The sequence below is a fragment of the Mustela nigripes genome, chromosome 1 (assembly GCF_022355385.1).
Source record: "Mustela nigripes isolate SB6536 chromosome 1, MUSNIG.SB6536, whole genome shotgun sequence".
NCBI lineage: Eukaryota > Metazoa > Chordata > Mammalia > Carnivora > Mustelidae > Mustela > Mustela nigripes.
In genome coordinates this window covers 51685918-51699584 of record NC_081557.1, presented here as the reverse complement: position 1 = coordinate 51699584, position 13667 = coordinate 51685918, and the positions used below count along the sequence as shown (strand labels likewise).

The window sequence follows — 13667 nt, the reverse complement described above, 5'->3', positions numbered from 1 at the left end:
CTCTGCAGACCAAGGAGGCCACAACACAGTTAAGGGTTTCTTTCAAGGTCTCTGACATGGCTTACACCATCAGCACGGTGACCTCTGCACAGAGACAGGATTCTTTGATTTCACCTCACGTGGATGGGAGTGTGGGAATGTGTGTCCATTGCCACGTTACCAGGAAAAGGTACATATTAGATGATGGGCCTCCACACACTGCAAAGCTGAAGAAGAGCACAAAATAATTCTTTTCCTGCCCCCTTGCCCCTGCCTCAGGGCACCCTTCAGAGAGAACAGGTATCACTCTCTCCTCTCTGCTCTCCCTCAGTCCTGACTGTCCTCTGTGTTAAAATTTTAATGGGCTTTTTGTTTGTTTTTATATTGAAATACTTAATTCACAAGGAGTTGATCTATAGGTTTAACTCATTCTCTATCAAATTCCCAGCAAGGCTTTTCTTTTAATAGGTATAGACTAGATTATTTCAAAATTTATAGGAAGGGCAAAGAAACTAGAATAAAGCAACTTTGAAAAGGGATAATAAAATGGGAAGAATCATTTAGCTGGTTTCAAGACTTTGTATATAGCTACAGTAACCAAGACGACATGCTATTGACAGAGAAATAGATCATTGAATAAAGTCCACAAATAGACCTTCACAAATAAAGTCATTAGATTTTTTTTAAGCCTTTATTTATTTATTTGAGATGGAGGGAGAGTGAGAGATAGAGCACAAGTGGGGGGCAGTGGGAGAGGGAGCAGGCTCCCTGCTGAGCAACGGGGAGGAGTCGCCATCCCAGGATTCTGGGATCATGACCTGAGCTGAAGGCAGACACGTTTTAACCAACGGAGCCACCCAGGTGCCCCTAGCCATCAGACTCTTGGGGGGGAAAAAAAAAAAAAGCTATTTTGAAATCATCATGGATTCACAGGAAGTTGTAAAGATAGTACAGAAAGGTCCTGTGTACCTCTACCCCGATCTCCACAGATGGTTACATCTTAGATCATTCTAGTCCAATATCAAAAGCAGGAAACTAACATTGATAGAATGCACGTGTGCTGTTCTGTGTCCTTTCATCTCATGTGGAGACCCGTGTTACGGCAACCACAGTCAAAATACAGACCTGTTGCCTCCCCCACCGGCAAAGATCTCCTTGGGTGCAGTGGGTCTCGACCACCAGCCCTCCGCATGGGCTCTATGCACTCCCCTGCTTCCCTGGTCCCCCCTTCACCTACCTACCTACCCCTCATGGTCTCCATGCCTCTGGACATCTGCTGCCCCTCCTGTCCCACCTATGTCACCAGATGCCCTCCATCTAGCCTGACTGTCCCTGATCCCAGCAATTACTACTCTCTTCTCCATCTCTGTAATCTTTATCATTTCAAGAATGTTATATAAATGGAACCAGACAGTGTGTGAACTTTTGAGACCGGCTTTTTCACTCAGCATCATGCATGCTGCTGCGCACATCCATGTTCCTCCCTTTATTGCTGAGAGGTGTTCCATGGTCCTTTTCCTTCTCCCAGACCTTCCTTCTCTTTCTGGACTCTGAACCAGGTGTCCCTACCTGGGTCCCCCCCATCTGGGCTGTGAGTGGAGAGGGTGCGGGGTTTGTGGGCTTGGGACTGCAGGGACCTGGCAGGCAAGCAGGTCACTGTGGCTATGTCCTTCAGCCTCAGAATGAAACATGAAACAGGGCCAAGCTGTGCAAACCATCTCAGGGCTCTTGTCTGCTTTTGTCACTCAACTTCCGTGCCCTCGTGAGACTGCATTTCTGTTCTCTCTTCCCCTTTACCAAAGATGGCTCAGCTCGTGCCCATCTGCCATCTTGGCCCGGTGTGGCCAGGGCCTCTGTCGTGAAGGTGTGGATGTGTCTCTCAAGGCTCAGACTGGGCAGCCTGGCCCCACCAGCCGTGGCAGCCTCTACCTGGCCCACTGGGTATGAAACAAGGGGGCACGGACAGCATCTTGTGACCAAAGGAAGGGCCGGCGTGCTGCGTTCTGGGCCCCGGGTACCAAGGAGTGGAGGTTTCCAAGAGACACTCCCTCTTCTGCCAGCACTGCTTGTGTCAGAATCTTCGGTGGTGAGGGAGGGGGTAAGGTGTGGGGAGGTCTCCTAGCTCTGAGCTCATGCCCTGGGCGGCTATGAGCAATCCTCTTTAGGACTCATCTCCTCAACTGTACAGTAAGGGTTTGGACCCCACATTCTCAGGCCCTTCCTCAGTTACATTCTCAGGGTGCCCAGCGGCCTCCCTCTACCAACAAAAACCATTCTTGGTTCCCAGCTGCCCTCAGAGTAGAGTTCAAGCTCCTCAGCACGGCAGTCAAGGCCGTGCCTGAGCTGACCACTGATGGCGTAGCATCTCCAACTCTCACCTCTGCCCGCCTTCTCCTTTCAGGTGACAGTAGCATGCAGCTGGCTATGACTCCCCAGCCGCACAGGCACCCTTCCCTTGCTTGATCTGCTGTCCTCAACTCCCGATGTAGACATCACCTTCTCTTGGAAGGCCTCCCTGACTGCCTTTACACCCCATACTCCTTTTCTCATCCAAACAGCCCACTGTTCTCATCTGCATCGCCTGTCCCTGCACTCGGCTGGCCTCTCCTGGCATGGGTCTCTATGGGGACCTGGAAGGGTGACACAAGGCTACAGGGTCCTGCACAGTGTCAGGCATGACACAAACCCTTGCACTGGCCACCTCCAGCTTGGGAAGGTGATGCCACCTCTTTCTCCCCCTCCCCTCCTCCTCCCCGCCCTCCCCCTCCTCCTCCTCTGGCTCCTGGGTTGTCATGCCCCGGGGGTGGGTGAACTCACACTCTGATGTGGCTTGGCCAAGCCATGCTTTCTTTTGAATGCAATGAAAACCAAATAACACATTGCTTGTCATTGTTAGAAAAGTCAGTAGGATAGAAAAGCTGCCTCTTTCCCTCCTCCCACCATGGTCCCGCCCCAGCTGGATTTTCCTATTCCTCAGAGCCCAAGCTCTCAAGAGAATGTAGAATTCTAGGATCTTGGAATAACAGGATAATGGAACCTTAGACTAATGTAATGCTAGAATCCTATAATCACTGTATCACAAAAAGCCACAATAATGATATTTTAGTATTATTGAAGCCAGAGTTTCCTTTTACAACATGGAATCTTTGTCTATGGAATCCTTGAATCCCATCCTGTTGTTGCCAAAAACTTTGGGTTGGACCCAAGAGTCCACCTCTTCAATATCCATGTGCTATGGACTGAATGTTTGCCCTACCCATCCCCCACATTCATATCTTGGAGCCCTAATCCCCAGCATGAATGGTATTCTGAGGGGGTTTGTGGAAGGTAATTAGGTCACAAGGGTGGAGCCCTTGTGGATGGGATTAGTGCCCTTGTAAGAAGAGACACAAGAGAGATGATCTTCCTCTCTATTAAGTGAGGACACAGCAAGAAGATGTCCATCGGCACATCAGAAGTGGGCCCTCACCTCTCCAGAATTATGGGAAATAAATGTGTGTGGTTTAAGACACCATGAAAACTCCTCTGCCTGGGCTCACAGCAGGTGAGAGGTGGGGACGGCTGTGGTCCTCCCAGAGGAGGCCCCTGCCCTACACAAGATCCACACGTCCTCGGGGCTGGGAGGAAGACCGTGGTGGCCGGATGGACACGAGGCTGACCCCAGCTCTATGAGCCTTTGGCATACAATAGCAGACAAGGCACTCAAGCTCTCTGACCCCCCCAGTTTCACTGCAGCAAGGACAGGGGAATTTTAGGTGATCCACAAACTCTTAGCTCGTGTCTTATCATCGTTCTAAGCTTTCTCCTGACTTGAGGCACTCGGGGTTTTGAACAGTGCTAGGCTCTCTGAAAAGCTTTGGTGACCTGATGAGGTTCAGAGGTGCAGGGCAGGAAAACCGGCTTCCTGGGGACAAAGCCGGGCTCAGGCTGTGGGTCACACTGGGGACGCTGATCTCAGGTCTGCTGGGGAATGACACAAATGAGGCCTCTAGTTAAGCTTTTCTTGAGCATCTACTCCCAACCACAAAGCCTTCCTGACAGTAGAGCTGGGACATTCGCTTACTTGCCTGAGCCTCAGTTTCCTCAACTGTGGAGTCCAGAGAGCTCAGCTTGCTCATCCAGGACTCAGTCCCCAGGCCTACAGTTTCCCATGGGCAAGCTTACATTTGCGCACTTTTTAACCTACAACACAGCGTGGGCCAGAGGCCCTGACACACGTGACAGACTATCCCCGTGCGTTAGAAAGGACAGCAGGGCTCATCTGGTCTCTCTGTCACATGTGTCTTCTCACAGGTCAGGTACTCGGTCTGTCATTCCTGCCCCCTCCCAGAGAGGGTGGTGGTCTTCTTCTCAGTCACAGAGCAAGAGCTTGGTCAAGAGGCTTGGTCTGGACCCCAGTCTTCTGTCTCCCTCAGGCTGTTTTCTTTTTTTGTTTTCCTCCACTGGGTGGCATTTGGCTCCCAGTCTCTGACTTATTTACATATTAGAGAAGAGGGGGTTGAAGCTGAGGGGGGATGCCTTTTAGGACATCAAAGTCAACTGAGCCTCCCGTTCCCTTGGTGGGAGGTCTGGAGGACCTGCCCCATCAGCATGTCAGCAAAGTCAAGGCCCCTCCAGAGGGGCAGGAATGTGGGGGGTGGTGATGGGGGACGGTGGGGAGCTGGGTTGGGATCAAGTTGCCCTGAGATGGAAATAAACACCAACTCCAAATCAAACCCAAATAGAGATTCCAGGAGGCACTGGGTGTCCCAAGCCGCCCCAGGCTAGGCTGGCATAGGGAGGGGGTCAAAGGATGAAACCAGGGCTCCCCAAGGGGCGTGTGGTTCCCAGGCCTCTGCTGAGCAGCCCTCCCTCAGAGAACCAGGCAGATGAAATTTCCGTGCTGGGAGCCTGCAGTCGTTGGCTAGTGCTAGTGCGGGAGAGCTGCTCAGGGCTGTGTTTACAACAGCCAGACAAACATCCACAGGGGGCTTGCTGTCTCCCAGCGGCCACCAGAGAATGGGGCGGGTTGGAGGACCCGGCCAACAGCAGTGCTTCCAGACAAGCCACATGAAGGCTGTGGGCTCACTGCACTGACGGGAGCTGGACTCATGGCGGCCCTTACTACTTCCTAAGGTGCTTAGTTGAGGCGCCCTCAGGGACCCACTCCCCACCCCCACCCCCCCACCCCACCCCCGGCCCACAGCGGCGCTCACCCATGTGCTCCTGGTTTCTGAGGGAAACAGGTCCTGATACTCACACAATGAGGTGAGCAGCACCTCGGGCCAGGCCTCACCAAGTGGGCAGATTCTGTACTTCAAGTCTGTGGGACTCTGGTGTAGGAGGAAAGGACCGGAGAGAACCAGCAAGTGCTAAGTGCTGACTGTGTCCAGGACCCTGGGCCAGCCTCTTGGGAAAACATTCTCTCCTGTAGTCCTGACCCCAGCCTGAGAGGCTGACCAGAGCCCCCACTTGGCAGATTGCTAGGGGGCCACCATGGTGAGTGGGGTGGGGGACAGGGGTCACAGCCACGGGTGGGGGGGGTCCCCACTGTGCCATACCTCAAGGCCTCTGCTCCCTGCTCCTTCCCCCTTCACACCCAGCATGAAATGCCAGCTGGGGCGAGGTCTCAGCTGTGGCCTTACTGTCCTTGTGGAGAGCTTTGAACATGTCTGATGCTTTTTCTTCATCTTTGCATTCCCTCTTGGTCTAGGGTTTTTCTCTCCTCAAGTGTCATTTATACTTCTTTTGCATAATAATTTTGATTTTAACTTGTTTGATTTGAACAAGTTCAAAATAATTTTGAACTTGTCTTCTCCCCTTCACTGACTGATCTTTGGTAGTTGTCGGGACACCGAACCCTTCTGGCAGGCCTGGGCCTCAGGCTGAGTGTGGGGTACAGATAGCCGCGTTCACCCATCTTTGAGTCTGACTCCTGGTGGGGGGGGGCAGCTGGACACGTGTGACCCACACTGGCCCAGTCACGTGTGCTTTTGCTGAATTTGGGGTTTGGGGTTCAGAGCCGCCTGGCCCTCGGTCTGCAGCTTGGCTGATATTATGGGAGAGATGGAGGGAGGGCTGAGGGGCGTCTGTCAGGAAGCTTGCTTCAGAGAGAGGCAGTGGTGAGAAGCACTCTGACCCCCTCCTCAGTTCTTGGCTGCTTTTCTAGCCCTCAGGAGACCAATGCTGGTCCTCAACCCGGCCAGGGGGTCTGCGGAACACCATGTCCTCAAGGTGACTAACCATGCTGGCCATGAGAGTCTTAACAGCGGATTTACTGCATCTGAAAACTTAATCCCGCTGGGCCCTGTCTCCGAGTTCACTGCAACATTACCCACCATTAGCCTTGTCCACAGTTTCCAAGACCGCCCCACAAATAAAACCCTCCTCCTTCTCTTAGTGTTCTCTCCCTACGGGGCCATGTCCTCTAGATGCACGCATGCACGCGCACACACACATACCTGTGTCCATTGCCCTAAGCCATTCCGCCCGGACATACCTTCACCTACCCCCACCCTTCCAGAAGGGTCCAAACTCCAATATCACCTCCCACTGACATCCCCACCTCCCATCACCCTTGAAATTCTGGATTTTGTAGGATACAAGCCCTGCCCAAGGTTGGAAGAGTGATCATTCCTTTTATTCCATAGACATTTTTATGCCCTCACCTCTAGTAACCAGCCCCCACCCCAAGCAGTCCTCCCATTCTTCCTCCCCACGGATGGCACCACTTCCCTGTCCCATGTCCTAAATGGGGCAGCTTTAGAGGCCCCTCTCTGTCTAGAGCAAGGAGACCCAAGCAGCTAAGGTGATGGAACCCCAGGTACCTGTGAACATGACCGCATCGAGAAGTAGGGTCTTTGCAGTTAATCAGAGAAGCTGCAATTATACTGGAGAGGAGCAGGCCCTAAATCCAGTATGACTGTTGTCCTTCTAGGAAGAAGAGAGGACAAGGAGTCAGGAAAGAGCGCCATGGGGCAGCAGAGCCCCAGACTGGAGCAAGGCCCCTGCAAGCCAGGAAGGGCCAAGGACGGCTGGCCCACCAGAAGAAGGAAGGGGAAAGGAAAGCTTCTTCTCTAGAACTTTCAGAGAGAGAGAAAATATGGCCCTGTTGACCCCTTGATTTTGGCCTTGTAACCTCCAAAACGGTGACGGAATACACTGCTACTGTTTTAAGCCACCCAATCGTGACAGCCCTGCCAAGGGCCTATAGGGCCTTTCAGACCTGGCAGACCGGTACTGCCTTTGCTCCCAGCCCACGTGCTCTTTCTAAAGCAGGGCTAGGATTGCTCCCTCCCCAGCTCACACCTTTTCTATGGCTCCCTATTGTCCTGGTATCCACGACCCCCCATCACTGGTCCTGGCCTTCTTTCCTTTTTCGGCTACCCCAAACCATAGCTCCGGCTCTCCCCTCCATGTCCTCCCTCACGCTCTGCTGGAAAATATAGCACTTTTTCTGGTCCACTTCTACTCATTTTTTTCTTCGTTCAGTCCTTATAACAGCTCTGGGAGTTAGGCGTTCTCATCCCCATTATACAGATGGGGACACCAAGGCCCAGATAGGGCTCCGCGAGCTTCTGCGTTGGAAAGGGCTTTGGCAAGATCAGGGCCAGGCCCTTTGGGGGCAGAGGCAGTGTTCCACGGCCTCCCTGCCACTCTCCCTCCCCTGCCTGGGGAGCCCCCACCGCCCCAGGAACATCTGTTCCTCTGGCCTCCAGCTGCTGCCCGTTTCAGGATAACAAATTATACTGTAACCAGAGGTGAAATCAAATGCAGGCCAAATAGTTTTCCACGGCCATTTAATGCGAAATAATTCCAAGGCATCTGTCTTCCTCACCATGTGGGGCTAGAACACGTGGTGCCGAGAAGGCCTGAGCAGCCAGACCCCAGCCTGCTCCCACAAATAAATAAACAAGGGGCGGCCGGCAGGCGGCTGCGGTGTAAATCAGGGCCTTTATGGGGCAAGAGGCCTGTCAGGGCCCAGACCCCCTGACTGCCTCTGAAAGAGAACACCGGTAGACACCCCTGTGAGAAAGCAGAGACTGAGCCAGGATGCCCTTTCAGGGTCCCCCGTCGGGCCCTTGGCCCCACTGGCTGCCAGCCCCGGAGGTCTTGGGAGACACCCCCACCCACTGATTGTCCCGCTCACTCGTTCACTCGGTCCTCGGCGCGTAGTAAGCACTCGGTCAAAATGTGTTGAATGAATAAATTCACTCCTTTCTTGCTTCCTTGCCCCTCTCCCCTCCCACCCTGTCTCTGCAGCACAGAGGTCCCCTCACGATGCAAAGCCCTGGCGGGGCCCCTAATTTGGACGAGCCTGGGTCCTAAGCCAGGCCCTGGGTCCCAAGCCAGCCCCTGGGGTACCAGGAGGGGTGAGTCTGAAGGGAGAGGGAGCAGCCGGAGGCCTGGAGCACAGCCTTCTGCCAAGACTTCATTCAGAGATGGTTCCCCCCAGACAGAAAGGGAGCCTGCGGGTGAGCTCTTTGGCTAAAAGCATAAGCTCCCTCTGTACCCCAGAAATACCGCTGGCACCCCTGATGACGATCCTTCTGTTTGTGTCTCACTGCCCTGCCACTAGGTCCAGGAAACCACCCCTCCTTCTCTTAAGGGCTCAAGGTTTGTGGACTACCCCAGGGGTTCCCTTACCCCACATCCCCTAACCCCTGCACTCAGCAGTCCCTGGTGCTCCATGAGGGGCGACCATTACTGCCCCCACTTCTGATCAGGGTAGTCCTCACCACTCTCTTTTCACCCGTCCATTTACTTAAAACATTTTATTATTGTAAAATACACAACACAGAAATGCTGCCATTAGTGACATTCAGCACACTCACCGTGCTGTGCAATCATTACCATCCTCTCGTTCCAGAACATTTCCAGAAGGAAACCCTGTACCCTTGCCCTCTCCTCCTGGCCCCTGGCAACCTCAAGTCTCCTTACAGCATTTTTATTTTTATTTATTTATTTATTTGACAGACAGGGATCACAAGTAGGCAGAGACACAGGCAGAGAGGAGGAAGCAGGCCCCCTGCCAAGCAGAGAGCCCGATGTGGGGCTTGATCCCAGGACCCTGAGATCATGACCTGAGCCGAAGGCAGAGGATTAACCCACTGAGCCACCCAGGCACCTCTCCTCACAGCATTTTTAATGTTGATTCTAATACATGCCAAACAGGACACATGATCCCCAGGTCCCTGGAGGGGGAAACTGAGGACCGCATGTGTGCATGGCTGGTAAATCTGGTCCCTCTCCTCCTGTAACTTGGTGCCCCCACCCTCCACAGAGCCGTGTGTCCAGGTGTCTTTGGAGGCTGTTGCAGATGCCCTGCCCCCCACCCCCAGCAAACTTGGTGCTACTGGTAGTTGAGAAGCCAGAGAGATGGTGCTGTGTTCAGAGCTCAGTCTCAGTCACCCAGTATACGTAGGCTATTGGTTGATGCGCTGAGAAGGCTTCAGGTGACAGTGGCAGTGTGGGCAGGGAAGGTGACAGGGAGGGAGTCTGCTGGGCCCCTCTTGCTTTCGGCTCTAGAGCAGAAGGTCACATGGTTCTCTGGGGCTTGCCGGCAGGGTCTGAGCATATCTGCCACACTCAAGCCTTCGTGCTCATACACCTAGACCTCAGTTTCCTGTATCTGGACCTACCTTTCTCCCTCAAACCTCCCCAGACTGGAGCTCCTATTCATCCCTCAAAACCCACTCAGCGTACCCTCTGCTATGAGGTAGGGCAGTGGTCTCAGTGTGGTGAAATCAGCAGCTACAAGTCTCCACAGATGAACCTACCTCACAGCTAGGGCTGAGCACCCCAACTCAAGTGGACCCTTCTTCTCTGTGCTTCCCTTGTGAAGCTCCCTCCTTCTCATTTGGAGAATGTCCATTCAGGGGTCTGTTCCCCTCACTGTACGGAGAGCCTTTTGAGACAACAGTCTGCAGAGTGTCCTGGTTAAGAGCCCAAGACTTTTGTATAAACAGTATTACATTTGAGAGATAATTCAAATGTCAAACAATTCACCCATTTATTTTTTTTTATTTTTATTTTTTTATTTGACAGACAGAGATCACAAGCAGGCAGAGAGGCAGGCAGAGAGAGAGAGAGAGAGAGAGGGAAGCAGGCTCCCTGCTGAGCAGAGAGCCCGATGCGGGACTCACCCATTTATTTTTTTAAAGATTTTTTTTGTTTACTTGAGAGAGAGAGAGAGAGACAGCACACATGCAGGCTGGGGGAGGAGCAGAGGTTAGAAGGACAAGCAGACACTGTGCTGAGCACAGAGCCCAACGTGGGGTTCGATCCCATAACCCTGAGATCATGAACTGACCTGAAATCAAGAGTTGGTCACTTATGCAACTGAGCCACACAGGTGCCCCACAATGCACCCATTTGAAGTATACAGAGATTTTTTGCTATATTACGTTATTAATTATAAAAATTAATTGATAAAATATATATAACAACAAATTTGCTCTTTTAACCATTGTGGAATGTACAATTCAGTGACATTAATTATATCCACAGTGTCTGTAACCATTGGAGCCCAAGACCCTGCCTTCAGATAGATCCTGGCTCTCCCCCTTCATAGCCATGTGAGGCCTGGCTTACCCATCTGGAAATTGGGGATACCAGGGACCGCCTCAGTAGTCATCGTGAAGCCCCTGCTATGTGACGTCATCACACATGTGCTGTGTGGCCTCAGACGTGTCCCTGGCCCTCTCTGGACTCAGCTCCTGACATCAACAAGGCAGAGTCGAGATTAGGTGAGCTCAAGGGCCTGGGAGCTCTGACAGCGCTTACTGGCCTGCCCCATCAGTGGTCCTGTCTTCACTGTGATCATAGCCCTGGGGCCCACTCCCACTCCTCAGAGAACTTCCCCGTATCCCAGTGGTCTTGCCACCATGGCAGACTGTGCAACACAGCCATAGGTGATGGGACCTAGGAGGACATGTGACTCAAGAGAATTTGGACTTGGGATGCGCACACTAGTAGGGTCGCCAGCGCTGGAGCTGGGAGATAAGGTCTGCAAGGGGCTTGAGCCTGGCTTTGAGGGGAGTTGTGGTGGCAGTTAGGGAAGACCTGGTTAGAACAGGTGGCAGACCAGACCCTGACATGCCAGGGAAAGTGGGAGCCCCATGGTAGGGAGAGGAGGCTGAGCTGGGGCAGGAGGGCTTGGCAGAAGGGAGGGGAAAGAGAAGAGGACTCCCAGGCCATGTGGCTTTGGGCCAGTCCGGGCCCCTCCCAGAGCTTCGGTTTCCCCTTCGGGTGGTGGAGTTGTACTCAGGGGTGCCCGGGTCCCTTCCAGCACTGACTTACCCTTATGGAGTGTGAGACCAGGCGGAAGCAGAAACGTTCCCTCACTGGAGCTGTTCTCATCCATGTGTGTAAAACTCGTCCCCGGACACCAGAGGGCTGGGGTCTGGCTATGCAGCTGGAGTCCCCAGGACAGGACAGAGGGCTGGAAACCCTATGGTCCTCAGGGGCTGCTCATGGGCTGCAACCTCTCCAAGCTAAGGCCTTGGGCCAGGTCCAGCAAGGGCTTCCCTTTCTGTCTTTAGAGCTGCAGAAAAATGCCCAGACTTCAAGCCAGCTGGGTGGGCATCTATGCGCCCTCCTAGCCGGAGGGCCAGAATCCAGAAGATAGCCCTGTGTTGGCTCTGTGCAGTGTGAGCCCCGCAGGACCGGGCTGGCCTATTCGCTCTGAGAGTAGGGTGCCTGGGCCTGCCTGGTAGGCCATGCTGGCCTGCAGGATGCCACATTTCTGAGGAGCAGTGTCCTCTTAGAACCAGCATGGGCCAAGTGTGGCTTGAGATGGTGACTTAACCTCTTTGGGTTTCTGTTTTCACATCTATAAATGGGGAATAAAACTACCTCCAGTTTTTACAAGTCTTAAATGAGATGATGCATATATTGTGCTTAGTAGAGGCCCTGGTGTGGTCTGTGCTCTCAAAACGGCAGCCTGGCTCCCGCACCCAGACTGGGCCTCTGGAATCTGGGGAGTGGAGAAGGTGGGTGGCTGGGAACCAGGAGGTGCTGAGGGGATTCCTGGAGGGGGCAGGGCTCCCCAGAAGTCAGGGGAGAAGGTGCCCCCACTAGCCCTGAGGGATTTCTTGCTTCCTGAATCCTTCCCTGTTCCAGGTCCTGGTCCAGCTAAGCTTTCCTACCAAATCCTTCCAGTTGGGGCAGGAGGATATCTGGCCCTGCTCACAGCAGCCACTGGGCACCAAGGGGCAGGGGAACAGCCTCAGGCTCCAGGAACAGATTCTAGACTCATTGCCTGCCCACTGTGTGGTCTTGGGGCTCTGTTTTGGGGCCTCAGTTTCTCTCCCTGTCAAACAGGGCTAATGCCCTCTGCCTAATTCGGATGGGAATGAAAGCAGATGAGGTGATGGGGGTAAAAGGTTAAGGATTCTGGTCTGAGAGTAGACCTGGGCCAGGCCTCAGACACCATCTCCATGTAGACGAGGGACACTGAGCTACAAAGGAGGACAGTGATGAGCCCCTGCTGGAAAGACAGCTGAGGCCAGGCCAGACACTGAGCTCTACCCCCTGCAGGCCTTCCTCACCCCACACTGCCTCTAGGAGACAAACACGAGGGGGGCCATTGCCTCATCAGATGTCTCCCCTTTCGAATGAATCATCTAGGAACTGCCTGCCAGTGCCCAGTATGGGGGCGGCAGAACTCGGGGGGTGGGAGGGCAGGGCCGCCAGACCTCCCCTCTCCTGGCCAAGCCACACAGCTCTGCATGGGACCACCCTGTGCCTGTGTCAGCTGGGAACTCCAGAAGGAGCCAGGGCCTCTGTCACAGCCCCATATCCTCACACTGGGCTCTCAGCGAAGGATCATCTCCCCTCCTTGCCCAGTGGAAACTCAGGTTGTGTTTTGAGAGGTCGAGAGAGATGGTGATGGGTAAAACTAAGCTTCTGCTTTCTTAACTTCTGAATTTGTTCCGGCCCACCCCCCACTTTTTTTTTTTTTTTTTTAAGATTTTATTTATTTTAGAGAAAGAGAGCATGAGCAGGGGAGGTCATAGGGGAGAGGCAGAGGGAGAGGGAGAAGCAGACTCACTATTGAGCAGAGCCCAATGCAGGGCTCGATCCCAGTACTCTGGGATCATGACCTGAGCAGAAGGCAGTCACTTAACTGACTGAGCCCCCAGGCACTCCTCCAGGGCTCCTTCTGCTCTCCCATGGCCTCGAGGCCCCACCAAATCTCTATGGTGCTTTTGTGAAAGTTATAAAAAAAAAAAAAAAGGTGCCCTGTTTGCACAGATGCAGTCCCATGCCAGGATTTCATCTCCTAAGCACCCCCTCCGCCAGGTGACCTTGTGCAGTGAACACCCTGCACAGCTGGGTCCTGCCCAGCCCCCCTCACCACTCCCCACCCAGCTGGATCCCACTCTATCTTTGGGGCTCCCCCAGAGTGGCTGGCAGGGACACCCTCTCTCCAATCTCTTTTTCTTCCTCTCCAGGACCAACCCAGGCTTCCTCCTGTGTCAGGATGCTCCCTGGGATATGGGCAGGGGGAAGAACAATGCCCAAGTTTATGGATCTTCTAGGATTTTCCAGCTTAACTCCTGGCTTATGGCTTCAGATGCCAACACTGAAGGGCCACCAGAGTTCCCTCTGCACCCACTGATGGGACTCGGTCCTCACTTCCAACAACATCTCCTTCTTTGTCCCCACAAGTTGTCATGCAGATCAGGTCCTATAGATCCCCACTA

At 53.4% G+C, this 13667-nt stretch overlaps 1 long non-coding RNA gene across 3 annotated transcripts in view; it reads left to right on the top strand.

The window, feature by feature from the left end:
• LOC132011982 (uncharacterized) overlaps positions 1–7400 on the top strand; it is a 78954-nt gene extending 71554 nt beyond the window's left edge. For all 3 annotated transcript variants that reach the window (XR_009402474.1, XR_009402473.1, XR_009402475.1), the window contains exon 7: positions 6896–7400. This is a non-coding gene — a long non-coding RNA (uncharacterized LOC132011982). The remainder of the gene's footprint in view (positions 1–6895) is intronic.
• Positions 7401–13667: the final 6267 nt, after the last annotated feature.